Source organism: Amblyomma mixtum, chromosome 10, assembly GCF_055824585.1.
Source record: "Amblyomma mixtum isolate Tamu chromosome 10, ASM5582458v1, whole genome shotgun sequence".
Lineage (NCBI taxonomy): Eukaryota > Metazoa > Arthropoda > Arachnida > Ixodida > Ixodidae > Amblyomma > Amblyomma mixtum.
Window position 1 is genome coordinate 152,348,202 of NC_143021.1, and position 13,551 is coordinate 152,361,752.

General features: G+C 49.2%; 1 pseudogene; it reads right to left on the reverse strand.

Moving 5' to 3' along the window:
- Positions 1-545: 545 nt before the first annotated feature.
- The window catches only part of LOC149327397 (MICOS complex subunit Mic10-like), a 32,539-nt pseudogene continuing 19,533 nt past the window's right edge, over positions 546-13,551 (reverse strand).

Below are 13,551 nucleotides of genomic sequence, written 5' to 3' on the forward strand. Positions count from 1 at the left end.
TATGATTATCTTTGCAGGGCAGAGTTTATTCGTAGGTAAAAAATACGGTAGGTAAAAATAGAAGATCGACACTTTGAGAGCACTTTTTTCATTCAGCGGATGGTAGTGGATGACCATTCTTTCTTCGTGGAGCGATTTTTCTCGTTAATTCCGCTACCAAACGAGACTCTATCCTCTTGAATATGTGCGGGTCTCCCAGCACCTTACAACCTACATGGAGGGACAAGCGGTTCCTAGCCGCACGAAACAGAGGAATAACAGTCATACCCTTATTTTCAATTTAACGGAAGCGATTAACTTCTGGCAGAGGATTCGCCTAGCATTCGGGAGGTGCTCGGCTCGATCCCCAAGGCTACCGAGTACCCGAAGGTTTTCTAATAAATAGTAGATTTCTCCCGGGCTGCTGCTCGGCTCTTGTGGAGTCAGATACTTGGAAAAAGGGTCTTGAACCGAAGAGTTGTGTTCACCGGCCAGTGATTTGTTCCGCCGTCAACCAACGCTAAATCCGCCTCGCGCGGTGAAAGCCAGCTTGTGGCCTTTATCATTCAGTATTTAAGCAAGGTACCAGAGCTTTTCTGTAATCCATCTGCTACATCAACCACAAATACTGACTTGTAGGCTGAAGCTGCTGGCACTCCATTGTTCTGTTTTGCATTTAGCATGTTGGAACAATGCACGGTGGGTTAGTTGAAAGTGCGGTGGCAGTTGTAGCCCATTCCTAATCCGCTACCGATGCCGCACACGACTGGTCACGCGCGCCTTTGGAGCCGCGCCAGAGAAAACAGGGCACCGACAAATCTCCAGTACAGACTTTGATTAACGTTATATCTACGCACTCATCCTACTTTCCGCCTTGAATGTCCTCTGACCTAGTCGGCAGGAATAATGTTGCAGTTGCAACTGAATGCAATAACAAAATCTTGCTTCGATGTGCAAACAAATTGCACCAGCTCAAGCGTCAAAATCTTCAGAATCAAACATGAAAAAAAAAACATGATGATTCCCATATTGGGCATAGAAAACAGCGAATGTGCAGGAAGATTGTTTTCTAAACTTGGGCATGATTGAAATAGTTGTCGATGTCAGTACTGTGAAAGTGACAGTGAACTTAATGGAGTAAACTTTTTCTTCTTCTTGTAGAATCACTTCTTGAGGTTGCTACAATTACCTTGATAACGTTCTAGTCTTTCAACATAATAAAACCTGCTTGTTGTATTAAATTGTAGTAAACAAACCGCACTGCGAAGTGACCTCATGCATGAACTGCAACCTATATGTGGGGCATTTTCCTACCTAAGCTACGTCAACATTGCAACCTTTGAGAACCCAATTTCACCACTTTGCTTTCTGAATCCCGATTACAAAATAGGAATTTCTTTTGCGTTGTCACGGCTAGTGCTGAAGTTTCCAGAGCGATAGCACCTATACAAAGTTTTAATATTCTATCGCTCACCAACGCACGTTAACGACTTGAAATTGTCTTTCTGATCTGAATTTCTTTTCTACGGACCGACAGCGTGGTGGCACCTTTGAGCGAATTTTATTAAACGCCTGTACTACGGTGTTTTTACTAGTACAGACGTCAAGAAATAATGAGATTTGAGGAAATATATAGTTATTGCTAACTGAATCGAAGCGATAGGAGCCAGCTTACTTTTAATCCTGCTATGAAAATCAACAGGTCCATGAGTAACAAAAATTGTGCTGATAGAAATTATGAAGGCACTCATTTGCACGGTAGCTGACTAAACCTTTAAACGCCAACTCGGAGCTGTAGTCGTCGTCGGAGATTGTACCAATACCGACAATGACGAATCACACTCGTGCGGCTCGTAATTGCGGTATTGCTATATTGGCTCGACATCGCTCAGGACGAACTACACTGGCCAGTTGCTTATCTTCATGTTTTCAAAACTAGAGGACCGTAGTTGCCCAAGAAAAAACGTGTTTCATGCCTTCTAGAGCCTATTTTAAGCCTGACAAGACTCATTTCATTAAGCTTTCACACATGCAGATAGCCAGTGGCGGCGATGTCATGAAAAAAAAAGATCTTTTTCATGGAGGAGCTGCTACAAACGCATATCTGGTGGTGGGGGCTTTATTTCCTACATTCAATTCGACTTGTGCTACAGAAGACTTCAGATGTCAACGAAAGCAACAGCAACGAGGAAGATAGTGACGCGCTGGGCAGTTGACGTTAACTATTAATACTGAATCCTTCTTTGTGTTAGGATGAACCAAAGTCAAGCAATTTGCAGTGCGCTGCATCGTACCGAATAAAGTAAATGTGAAGTTCGCTCAACTGTCTCATGCGTCATTCAGTCTCTAGCATAGAGTGTATGGCGCGAGCTAGCTACTTTGACATGTGCACGTGTCCCCGGCCGAAGGGTTACCAAATTCGTGGAACCGCGGACGAACGACAGAGGCTCGATGGCTGCTCTGTTGTTGCCGACGGCACCGCCGCCAGAGCGCTCGTTCCGTCTCCGTCTTGCCTTCCTACCACAAATATCTCCCCAGCAGGCAGCTTTGTGCAGTGTGCAGAGTTTGAATGCCTGGAGTCGTCTTTTTGTGGATAAAGGATGTTTTCTTTTTAGCCTTATCATTTTCCTACATGTCAGTCATTGGCTATGCTCATGTACTTATTTATTGTGAGGACGCAGGCGTACGGTTGCTGATCGGTGCGTGATGCGGCGCCAATAGGTCGTTTGAGGTTTGGGCATTCAGATGACGCCCCTGGTTAGGCTGTAGTTGCCACTGGGCGCTTGACCCCTCAACGAAATCTTTCTTCTTTTTTTTTTCTGGAGAACCTTAAGTGATTGTTTCCGGGCCAAACATGTGTCCCGTATGCACGTGTGCGGAAAAGAAACGTAGAGAAAGGCCGAAGTTCGGAATGCAGTGAATTCAGTTTTGTTTGTATGTGTGCTAGGTAGCCCTCCTTTCCCAAGAATTCGGTTCGCCGATATCCTTTCCTCAGCCTTTGATTAGCCGAGAGAAACTTATTTTCGTTTCCCTAACCATCGATTGGTGAGAAGTGGCCCCTGACTTACGAATGGTTGCTGTCCCCACTAAGGGTGGAGACAGAGGGCTTAAATCTAAGCGCTCTGGGTAAAGCGGGGGTTGATTTCGTCTAATCAATGGTTCAGTCATGCTGTAAATAGTTTTCTGCTTGCTTGTTTCTTCTTGTTCATTTATGTGTAAATAAATAGTTAACCTTTCTTTCCTGCCGTCGGTAATATTGTAACGTAACGTTACAAAGAAGTCTCCTGCGCCGAGGAACACCGGCAGCCAGTCAGGTCAGCACGAGACGGAGCAGAGTCACTTCGTCTTTCTCCAATGGCCCGTTGCGTTCTTCCTCATCTTCTAAGGAAGGCATGTATTATTGCCCCCCTTGTTTGCAGCATCGCCTCGATGCGGCCGACTAGGAGCATACTGGTGAGCTACGGGCTGACAGATAGTGGGCTAGGTTGGTACAGGAGGAGCACAACACAAAACGGGGCACTATCAGTCTCCAGATCGGTCAGCAGGGCGGCTGTGGTAGGGTTTCATTCGGACGACGTGTACAACGTCAGTGAGCGTGCGTCGTCTGCGGCTTGAGGGGTCTCGGGTGGCAGATTCTACTTCGTAAGTAACGTCACTGATGCGGCGGAGGACACGGTATGGCCCGAAGTACCGGCGCAGTAATTTTTCAGACAGTCCGCGATGGCGAACGGGTGTCCAAATCCATACATAGTCTCCAGGCTCGTAGGAAACGAAGCGCCGTCCCTGGTTGTAGCGATCAGCGTCTAGTTGCTGTTGTAGGTATATGCGCTGCCGTGCCAGCTGCCGCGCTTCTTCTGCACGCTGAGCAAAACTAGCGACGTCCACATCAAGTTCACTTTCGCAGTCGGGGTATACGGGCAACATCGTATCCAGGGGAGTGGTCACTCGGCGGCCGAAGACAAGCTCGAAGGGAGTAATCCGCGTCGTCTCTTGAAGTGCCGTATTGTATGCGAACGTGGCGTATGGGAGAATTTGATCCCAGGTCTTATGCTCTATATCCACGTACATGGACAGCATGTCGGCCAGAGTTCTGTTTAGCCGTTCCACCAGGCCGTTAGTCTGCGGGTGGTACGCCGTGGCCCGTCTATGGCTAGTGTGTGTAAGATTCAGCACTGCCTTAGTCAGGCGGGCCGTAAAAGCTGCCCCACGGTCGGTAATAATAATAGCCGGCGCGCCATGGCGCAATACGACGTCGTGAACAAAGAATGCGGCGACTTCGGTGACAGTTCCATTTGTGAGCGACGCGGTCTCAGAATACCGGGTCAGGTAATCCGTCGCGACAACAATCCAACGCTTTCCATTAGTGGACTTTGGAAAAGGGCCAAGAAGATCCATTCCCACTTGTTGGAAAGGAGTTTTCGGTGGAGCAATAGGTTGAAGAAATCCGGCTGGTTTCATGGGGGGAGATTTTCGACGTTGACAGTCACGGCAGGTTTTAACATAGGATCGTACTGAAGGTAATAATTTCGGCCAATAATACTTCGCCCGAATTCTGGCAAACGTGCGACTAACTCCCAAGTGGCCGGCGGATGGTTCGTCGTGACAAGCGCTCAAGATGTCAGGCCGTAGGTCCATAGGTACTACGAGCAGAAATGTCTCTTGTGATCTTTCAAAATTGCGCTTGTAGAGAACCCCACTTCGTAAAGTGTATGACTGCAAGCCACGACGAAAAACAGGCGGTACCCGACCACCGCGGCCTTCTAGATACTCGATGAGCGGCGCCAGCTCCTGGTCCTTGCGTTGAAGGTCAGCCATATGGGATTGAGTAATGGCCCCAATGAAGGGAAAATCGTCGGCGTTTTCCACTGCAGCGGAGTCTAAGGGCGCGCGTGATAAGCAATCTGCGTCTTGGTGTTTAAGTCCCGACTTATAAACAACGGTAACATCATACTCTTGAAGACGAAGGCTCCATCGAGCCAAGCGTCCAGACGGGTCTTTGAGGCTGGCCAGCCAGCACAGCGAATGATGGTCGCTGACAATACGGAAGGGTCGTCCATACAGGTATGGTCGAAACTTGCTTATGGCCCGGATTACCGCAAGACACTCCTTCTCGGTCGTTGAATAGTTCGCCTCCGATCGGGATAGTGTTCGACTCGCGTAAGCTATAACTCGTTCTACGCCATCTTGCCACTGTATAAGTACAGCCCCAAGGCCAACGTTGCTGGCATCAGTGTGGACGTCAGTTGCTGCGTTTTCATCGAAATGGGCGAGTATGGGGGGCCTGTGGAGGCGGCTTCGGAGCTCATGGAAAGCTTGTTCTTGATCGCCTCCCCACAGGAAGGGTATGTCTTCTCTGGTTAGTGCTGTCAATGGTTCAGCTATCTTGGAGAAATCTTGGACGAAGCGTCGGTAGTAAGAGCAAAGGCCCAGAAATCGCCGAAGTGCCTTTTTATCGCTGGGACGTGGAAAACTTGACACTGCGGTAGTCTTGTCGGGATCAGGGAGAACGCCCTGTGCACTGACAACATGGCCGAGAAAGCGAAGTTCTTTGAAAGCGAAATGGCATTTCTCCGGCTTGATCGTTAGTTGTGCGCCTTTGAGTGCTTGAAGCACAATGCGCAACCGGTCCAGGTGTTGCTCGAAAGTAGGCGAGAAAACGACGACATCATCTAAGTACACTAAGCACGACTGCCACTTCAGACCTGATAAAACCGTGTCCATCATACGTTGGAACGTGGCCGGCGCAGAGCAAAGACCAAACGGAAGCACCTTAAACTCGTATAGGCCGTCGGGCGTCACAAATGCAGTCTTCTCTCGGTCTCTCTGATCCACCTCGATTTGCCAGTATCCGCTTTTGAGGTCTAATGAGGAGAAGTACCTGGCATCGCGTAGACGGTCGAGGGCATCATCAATCCTGGGGAGCGGATAGACGTCCTTTTTGGTCACGTTGTTTAGTTTCCGGTAATCGACACAGAATCTCAGGGTGCCATCTTTCTTCTTGACGAGGACTACTGGCGACGCCCATGGGCTCGTCGAAGGCTGGATTACGTCGTCCGCAAGCATCTCATTCACTTGCGTTTGAATGGCTTCACGTTCCTTAGGAGAAACCCGGTACGGGCGTTGGCATACCGGTAACGTGGCCTCATCGGTTATGATGCGGTGCTTGGCGACAGGAGTACGACCGACCTTGGAGCCAGTGGCGAAGCAGTCTGCGAAATCAGTCAGAAGAGCCGAAAGAAGATTCCTTTGATCGGGCGTCAAGTCCGGGCTAATTTTAACGGTTTGAAGGAGACGGCAAGATGTAGCCTCCTCTTGAGGGTTGGCCCCGGCGGTGCATAAACGAGGCGAGGCAGTAACGTCGTGAAGGAAGGCAACAGCCGTTTCCTTGGCGAGGTGCCGCATCTCCTTAGCAAAATTCGTCAGGAGGACAGTAGCACAACCGTTATGGAGTTGAACGAGTCCTCGAGCAACGGCTATCTCCTTCTCGAGAAGTAGCGGGAGGTGCCCATCCGCGATGCCCTCGTAGTCGTGAAACAAGTCATGACGCACAAGAACAAGCACACTAGACCGTGCTGGCACCCTCACATCATCGTCGACAATACGCAGAACGTTGAGTTCCGGATCCTCGATTTCAATGCGCTCCACGGCCCGTTTCGTCGAGAACGTCACACGCGCTTCTTTCAGATCAATGACAGCGCCGTTAGTCTGCAGGAAGTCTAGGCCAAGGATCAAGTCTTTGGAACACTCGCGAAGTACGACGAATTCTCCGACATACACAAAACCCCGGATGCCGACACGCGCTGTGCACTTGCCTACAGGGGTAATCAAGTGACTTCCCGCCGTGCGAATTTTCGGGCCGGACCAGTGCGTCAAAACTTTCTTCAATTCGCGGGCGAGGCCATGGCTCATTACCGAGTAATCTGCACCGGTGTCTAGTAACGCCGTTACATCGGCTCCATCAATCTTTACGCGCAAATCGGAGGTAGTGTGTCGGATGCTGTCGCCACCTGTCCCAAGCGGAATGTCGTCGTATCGGTCGAAGGTAGCCCGTCGGATGCTGTTGCTACCTGACCCCAGCGAAATCTCGTCGAGCCGGCGTGACGCGGACGGAGGATCTTCACATTTCGCGACATCAGCGACCCTGCCTCCGAAGGCCGCTGACATTAGTTTTCCCGGCGAGGGCTGGGAGAGCGTCGGCGTCGGGGATAGCTCGGACTTGAGGAACGGTAACTTGTTGGGGACGTAGACCGACGTTCTTGGTAGCCGGACGTAACAGGATGCTGTTGCGCAGCAAGGTGGCTTTCGATTTCAGTAGGCCGCTCGCCATTTTGAGGGCAGGGGTCGTCCGGTGCGAAACCGCGCAAGCCGACGCGGCGGTACGGGCACGCCCGGTAGAGGTGACCTGCTTCACCGCAATGGAAGCAGAGGGGCCGACGGTCGCGGGCCCGCCATACTTGACTCTTACGGGGTCGCTGATAGGTTGGCGCAGGGGTGTAGCGAGGAGGACCCTGCGGCTCCATTGCTGGAGCTGCGGTATTGATACTGTTGTCTTGCGTGGGAGCCCTACGTAGGACGGACGCGTAGGTGGGTCTCGCGTCGAGCTGGTAGGAAACGTCAGGAACTCGCTCAGCTGCCATACGCACCTCGTCCCGGACGACTTCAGCTAGTGATGGAAAGGACGGCGTGTTGCAAGGCATCCGGAGTGCTTGCAGTTCTTCTCGCACGACAGCACGGACGAGGTTGCGTAGTGCATCCATATCGCTTCCGCCCTGCATAGGTAGTGCGTCGGACCCAATGATGTTCACGTCGCGATTGTATTGACGAGCCCGGTGTTGCAGCGTCGTCTCCATGGTGGTAGCCTCACTGAGGAACTCCGCAACAGTGCGCGGTGGGCTGCGCACTAGTCCTGCGAAAAGTTCTTGCTTCACGCCTCGCATCAGGTGGCGCAGCTTCTTGTCTTCTGGCATCTGTGGGTCTGCGCGCTTGAAAAGACGCGTCATGTCTTCATAAAACATGCGCACGCTCTCGTTTTGGCGCTGGTTCCGCGAGTGCAGCGCAGCTTCTGCTCGCTCCCGGCGGTCGGCGCTTGGAAAAGTGGTCTTCAAGTCACGACAGAAGGCTTCCCAGGATGGAAAGGAAGCCTCATGGTTTTCAAACCATGTCCGCGCCGACTCTTCAAGAGCAAAGTAGACGTTGTGGAGCTTACGCTCATCGGTCCACCCGTTATAACGTGCCACACGCTCGAAGGCCTCAAGCCAGTCCTCGGCGTCCTCGAACACGTCTCCATGAAAAGACGGTGGTGTTCGCGGCTGATGGCAGAGGATGTTTGCGGGAAGCCTACTCTCAGATGTCATTGCCGCAGGTGTTACAGGGGCCCGAGGCTGCGTCGACCTGGTAGCGGCCGGAAGGGGTCCAAATTCCGGGGGCTCTCCACGTAGGCGGCGGCCGAGGCGCTGATGTACCGGAGTAAGCTCCGTAGTGAGAGGTAGATTATGCGCTGGAAGCGTACCCGGCACTGCCTCCACCAGATTTGTAACGTAACGTTACAAAGAAGTCTCCTGCGCCGAGGAACACCGGCAGCCAGTCAGGTCAGCACGAGACGGAGCAGAGTCACTTCGTCTTTCTCCAATGGCCCGTTGCGTTCTTCCTCATCTTCTAAGGAAGGCATGTATCAATATGAATGTTTGCGAGTCCGAACCAGCAATCCGTCAAGAATCCTGATTTCATCATCAACAAGTATTTCCTCACGTCGCCACTTGAAGAGGAAGCTCAACTGGCGCAGTCGTGACAGGGTCGCAATGACTTTCTACTCGAGGCATTTGACGGAAGATAAAGAGAAAAATTCGCTGGACAAGCTATAGAGCAGTTCTGCCTATAGGAGTAAACGTGAACTTGCGTCAAGAAACAGATGTCCAGAAACTTCAAGATCACTGGTCGAGTTCGAGAGGACGTGGGAGGCTTAAGTCAGCGAGAAGCTGACAGAGTCGGGCGAAGACAAGCCTTCGGTGGTTCGAGACAGCAAGCTGCTTAAAGGAACCAGGCGTCCACATCGGAAGTGCAGAGCAAGAACCAGGCGACCAGGTCGAGCAAGTTCCAAGGCGGTGAGTTACTGAGGGACCAGGGTCAACTCAAGCGTGGCTACCTTCCCTGGAGCATACTGTCATCGACCCGAGTGCTACAGCAGTGCGGTCAACGCAGCGTCGAAAGATTTAGGACACCTTTCTGCTTTCTATGAAGTTTCCATGTCTGTGTAGTGATTCTTACTTGGTAGGAAGAGAGCCCAAAAAAGCGACAACGACAGCGGAGGACAAGACACAAAAGAAGCGTTTTTTGTGTCTTGTCCTCCCCTGTGGTTGTCGTTTTTTTGCGCAGTCTTCCTACAAAATATTAATTACCAACTAGCCCAGCACCATGCTTTATTGTTGTGTAGTGATTGCACACTGCAGCTAAATATATATACTAATAGAGAGATGGATGCCGCAGGGCATGGTCCAGAGCGTAACGAGTAAACTGTGCCAGCAGAGCCAATGCCAGCGACAGAGCAGGCACTAGGAAATATGACACAAGCGTTGCTGGTAGAAAGGGAGGATAAGGCTCAACTGTGTGTAATTGGGAAGTTAAAGCTCCAAATTGAGCTGGAAAAATAAAACTAAGTCAGATGCAACGTCAGCCACTGGCGGATTCGCAACATGTAGAGATATCAGCTCCAAAGCAGGGCGGTTATGCAAAGAATTGAAAGCGGTGCTGTCGTCGATGCGAGAAAAATATCCAATGGTGCCCGCATGGTCCAAAGTGTTGAGGCAATGATGGAGACCTTCAAAATTCCGGAAGAAATTCGTGGGGCTATTATATTGCCATTACTGACAGAGAAAATGAGGGCGTTTATAGCCATTCAGTCAGATGGAAGAGTTATGCCATACAAGAAGCTTAAAGGGAGAGTTTTGAAAGAGCTCAGAATTACTCCAAATGAGTGCAAGAGGTTGTTTACGGTAGTACGCAAAGAGCAAGGTCACTCAAGACATCAAGTAGCGACCACGCTCGACCACGTACTATGTTAATAGCTGAGAGGTTGAAAGTTTGGAGGATTTGAGAGATTTGATGATAGCAGATCGTTTCAAACAAGTGCTGCCAATTGAAGTCAGGACCTATGTCATGGAAAATGAGAAGCAGCGTGGCTCGCGGGTGATGAAATAGCCGGATTAGCGGAAACGCTTGAGGAAAGCCGACGGGTAGGCAACCCGCGGGTGCGTTTCGAAGGTTCCACACAACCGCTGGAAGTTGGGGAGAAACGGAAAAAGGAGCCGCCAACTGTAAGCCCTACTGCTGGTGAAAAAAATTGACATATAGGTCTGAAATGCTTTCGGTGCAAGAAATATGGGCACATCTCTATTCATAACCAAAATGCACAGCAAAAGCCGGACGCAACAGATTCCACAAGGGACACGAGCAAGCTAAATGCTCGAGCGGAAAGGCTTGTCCCCGATAAACTGGACTCTGGACCGAAAAGGAAGAGAGAATCCGATCAAGTGGTTGATGGAGATTGCCTCGCTTGGGTAAAGCTGCAAATTGGAGATAGCCGGACAGAAACTTGTGTGGACTCACGGGCAGAGATTACATTATTGACGGCAGCGACGGTACCCGCATCGTGTCGGGATGACTGATGCGGTAAAATAAAACTGGGAGGTTCTTTTGGACAGGTAGTGGATGCAGACCTAATGTATGCACCTATGTCGTTAGTCCCGGAAGGAAAAACAGTCAATAGGCAGTTGCCACTGCTTTGCGCTGTAACCGCACAGCTAGCCGAAGGTGTAGGTGCTTTGCTGACACCCGAAACTCATTCACTGCTTCAAAGAACCCAAACGCAGCAGGTGGCAGATGCAGAAGAGAGGGCAGCTTTTGAGCGAGAGGTGAGCTCTACACACGGGGTGGATGAGGACAAAACAGAGGCCACACTCGAGTTCGAGGAGGGTGATAATGCGGAGCCGATAGTTGCCTCATCTTTTGCAATAGGTCAGGAACGAGCAGCGTCAGAAACTACATCGAGGGCTCAAGATTTTAAGGTGGAACAGCGAGACGATATATCGTTGCCAGATGCATGGAGACAGGCAGGGGAGGGTAGCGACGGGATGGCTGTACATGATGAATAACTTTGGCATGAAGAAAAGATTGATGGGAAGATGTACAAACTGCTAGTGCTCCAGAATCTCGAACGCGTTGCATGCTCGAACTAGCATATGACAGACCAAGCGGTGAGCCTTTCTCGGAAAAGAAAACCAAGCAGAGGATTAGAAGTGCATTCTATTGGCCAACAATGGTAATGGACGTGAAGAACCACTGCTGCAGCTGTCACATGTGCCAATCGTTTTCGCATTCAACAGTTAGAGACCGGGTGCCAATAACACAGCTAACGAGACCAAAAGATTTCAGATAGGGGGATAAAGCGATCAGACTTGAAAGTGGCCAAGTAGGTAAATTTCAGCCAAAGTTGCGGGGACCAGCTTTTATAAAGGAGACGAAGCGAGATAACAGCCATGTGATTGACACTGACGAAGGAAACGGGTGCATGAGAACAGGCTGCAGTCGTACGTAACAATAACCCAGAAGGTGGGGGTTGTTTTTTACTCGGACGGCGAGTTTGGTGAGGTGTATGAGACCCATATCGCAAAATGAAGTACCGACCTCCAAAGTTTGAGATCTCAAACAGTTCGTTGATGCAGCAACAGGCACCAGTTGCATTCTTGAGCAAGAAATTGAGGCGAAAATTCAGGGAGTCTTGACGAGTAGCGCGCACAGCGGAGTTGTTTTGCTAGCAAGCTTTTCTAAACGGCATGTAGTTTGATGCACTACAGATCAAATTTGTTTGCAAGCAGTTCTCACGATAACGGCTTCTTAGAATTCCTAAAAAAAATTATGTAGGTGTTACTCAAGCTGCACTGCATGTCTTTCACCAAGTACGGAGAATACAGAAAATGTGTGAATACTTACCTATTCAGTATCAGTTAACCAGCCGAGAATTTAGCACATTTCTGCTTTTTTCTGGTAAGGCTACACTGCTTTATGAGGACGCTAGACCCCAGGAAGCAAAGGCAATTACCCGAATATTGCAGATGGGTTATTTTCACCCTGGTCCTCTCTAGCAATGTCCGTTCCCAATACATTGTCAATACGTTTCCATGATTTGGCCGATTACATGCTGTGCTTGGGAGAATTATTGAATAGCTAACTGTTTATCTATTACTGTTAGGCTCCTCAGTTATTGATAGTGGTGCAGCCCACTGTAATTAACATCCATATCAGCTTTTAGAGTTTTGAAAATGCTACCGTAGGCGCTTGGGCCCAACACATTTTGTCTTTATCACCGTGACACGTGCACTGGAGAGGCTGCTTTCCATGCAAGCTTCTAGAAAGCTCATGCATTTTGGCGCGATTTAGCCAAAATTTACTCTGTCACCGCGCCGAAGGTAACCCCAATTTCAAAATTCTGAAAACTGTTTTGGGTATTTATTACGGTAGGCTTCATACCTCTTAATAATTAGGGAGCCTAACAGTAACAGACAAAATGTTGTTGACAATTCAATATTTTTTAACAATTCTCTTAATTAGCACACCTTAGCTTTACTTTAATATTCTACAATGCTGACAATGCTATGCCAAAAAAGTTGCCCTGCTAACTCAAAAAGCCTTCTTTTAAAAGTTGTGTAAAGTGTTAGGTGAAACACCCTGTGTAAGCCTGGCCATTGAGAGACTACACACTTGCTGTCTCGTAGGTAAGTCCTCTTCTCAAAACAATAAGTATCGGACTGAAAAACCGCCTTTACCCTAGTTGGGTTTGTTTCGCGCTGCTATGAATGCACTCTACTTAGCTAGTTTATACGGGTTGCAAAAGATTGGTTGGTTGGTATTTAACGACTGTAAGGACGCTGTAGTGAACGGCTCCGGAAATTTCGACAACCTCGGGTTTTTTATTGTGGAAAAGAGTAGTACTGCACAATTGGGACAGGACAGGAGAACAAGGAAACACAGAAGACAACACAGGCGCAGACTTCTAACTGTTTATTCGAGACCGAAAAGCACGCTATATATGGGGTGAACTTACAAGCATAACCAGCACTGTCAGTCACACAAAGCGTGATTAAAATCTAGACCACATTGATCAAAATTTGCGTTGCAGACAAGCCAATAAACCAGAGAGTATTCAGGCAGCATGTCCCGGGAAACTGCTCGTCAAGAAAATGATTACAAAATAGTAAAGAACCTAACAATCAGCTAGAGCAAAGAACATGAGAAATACTCGAAGTGACAGTGCAGTTGTCCCTACAGACAAGAAGAGTAAAAAAGTATGGAAAGGAGATAAAAACATGGTGTCACTAATGGAAAAACCGGCATGACAGCATGGAAACAACAAAGAGCAAGAGTAAAGGTGTTTGATTGATTGATTTATTGATTGATTTTTTGATTGAAAACATCTTTATTTGCTCAATATTCTTGGAACATGTGGGTGGGCCGGTAGTCCGGTAGTGCACTGGCATGTTGTTGCTGCTCTGGCACTCCTCACCAGCCAGTGCTGACGGT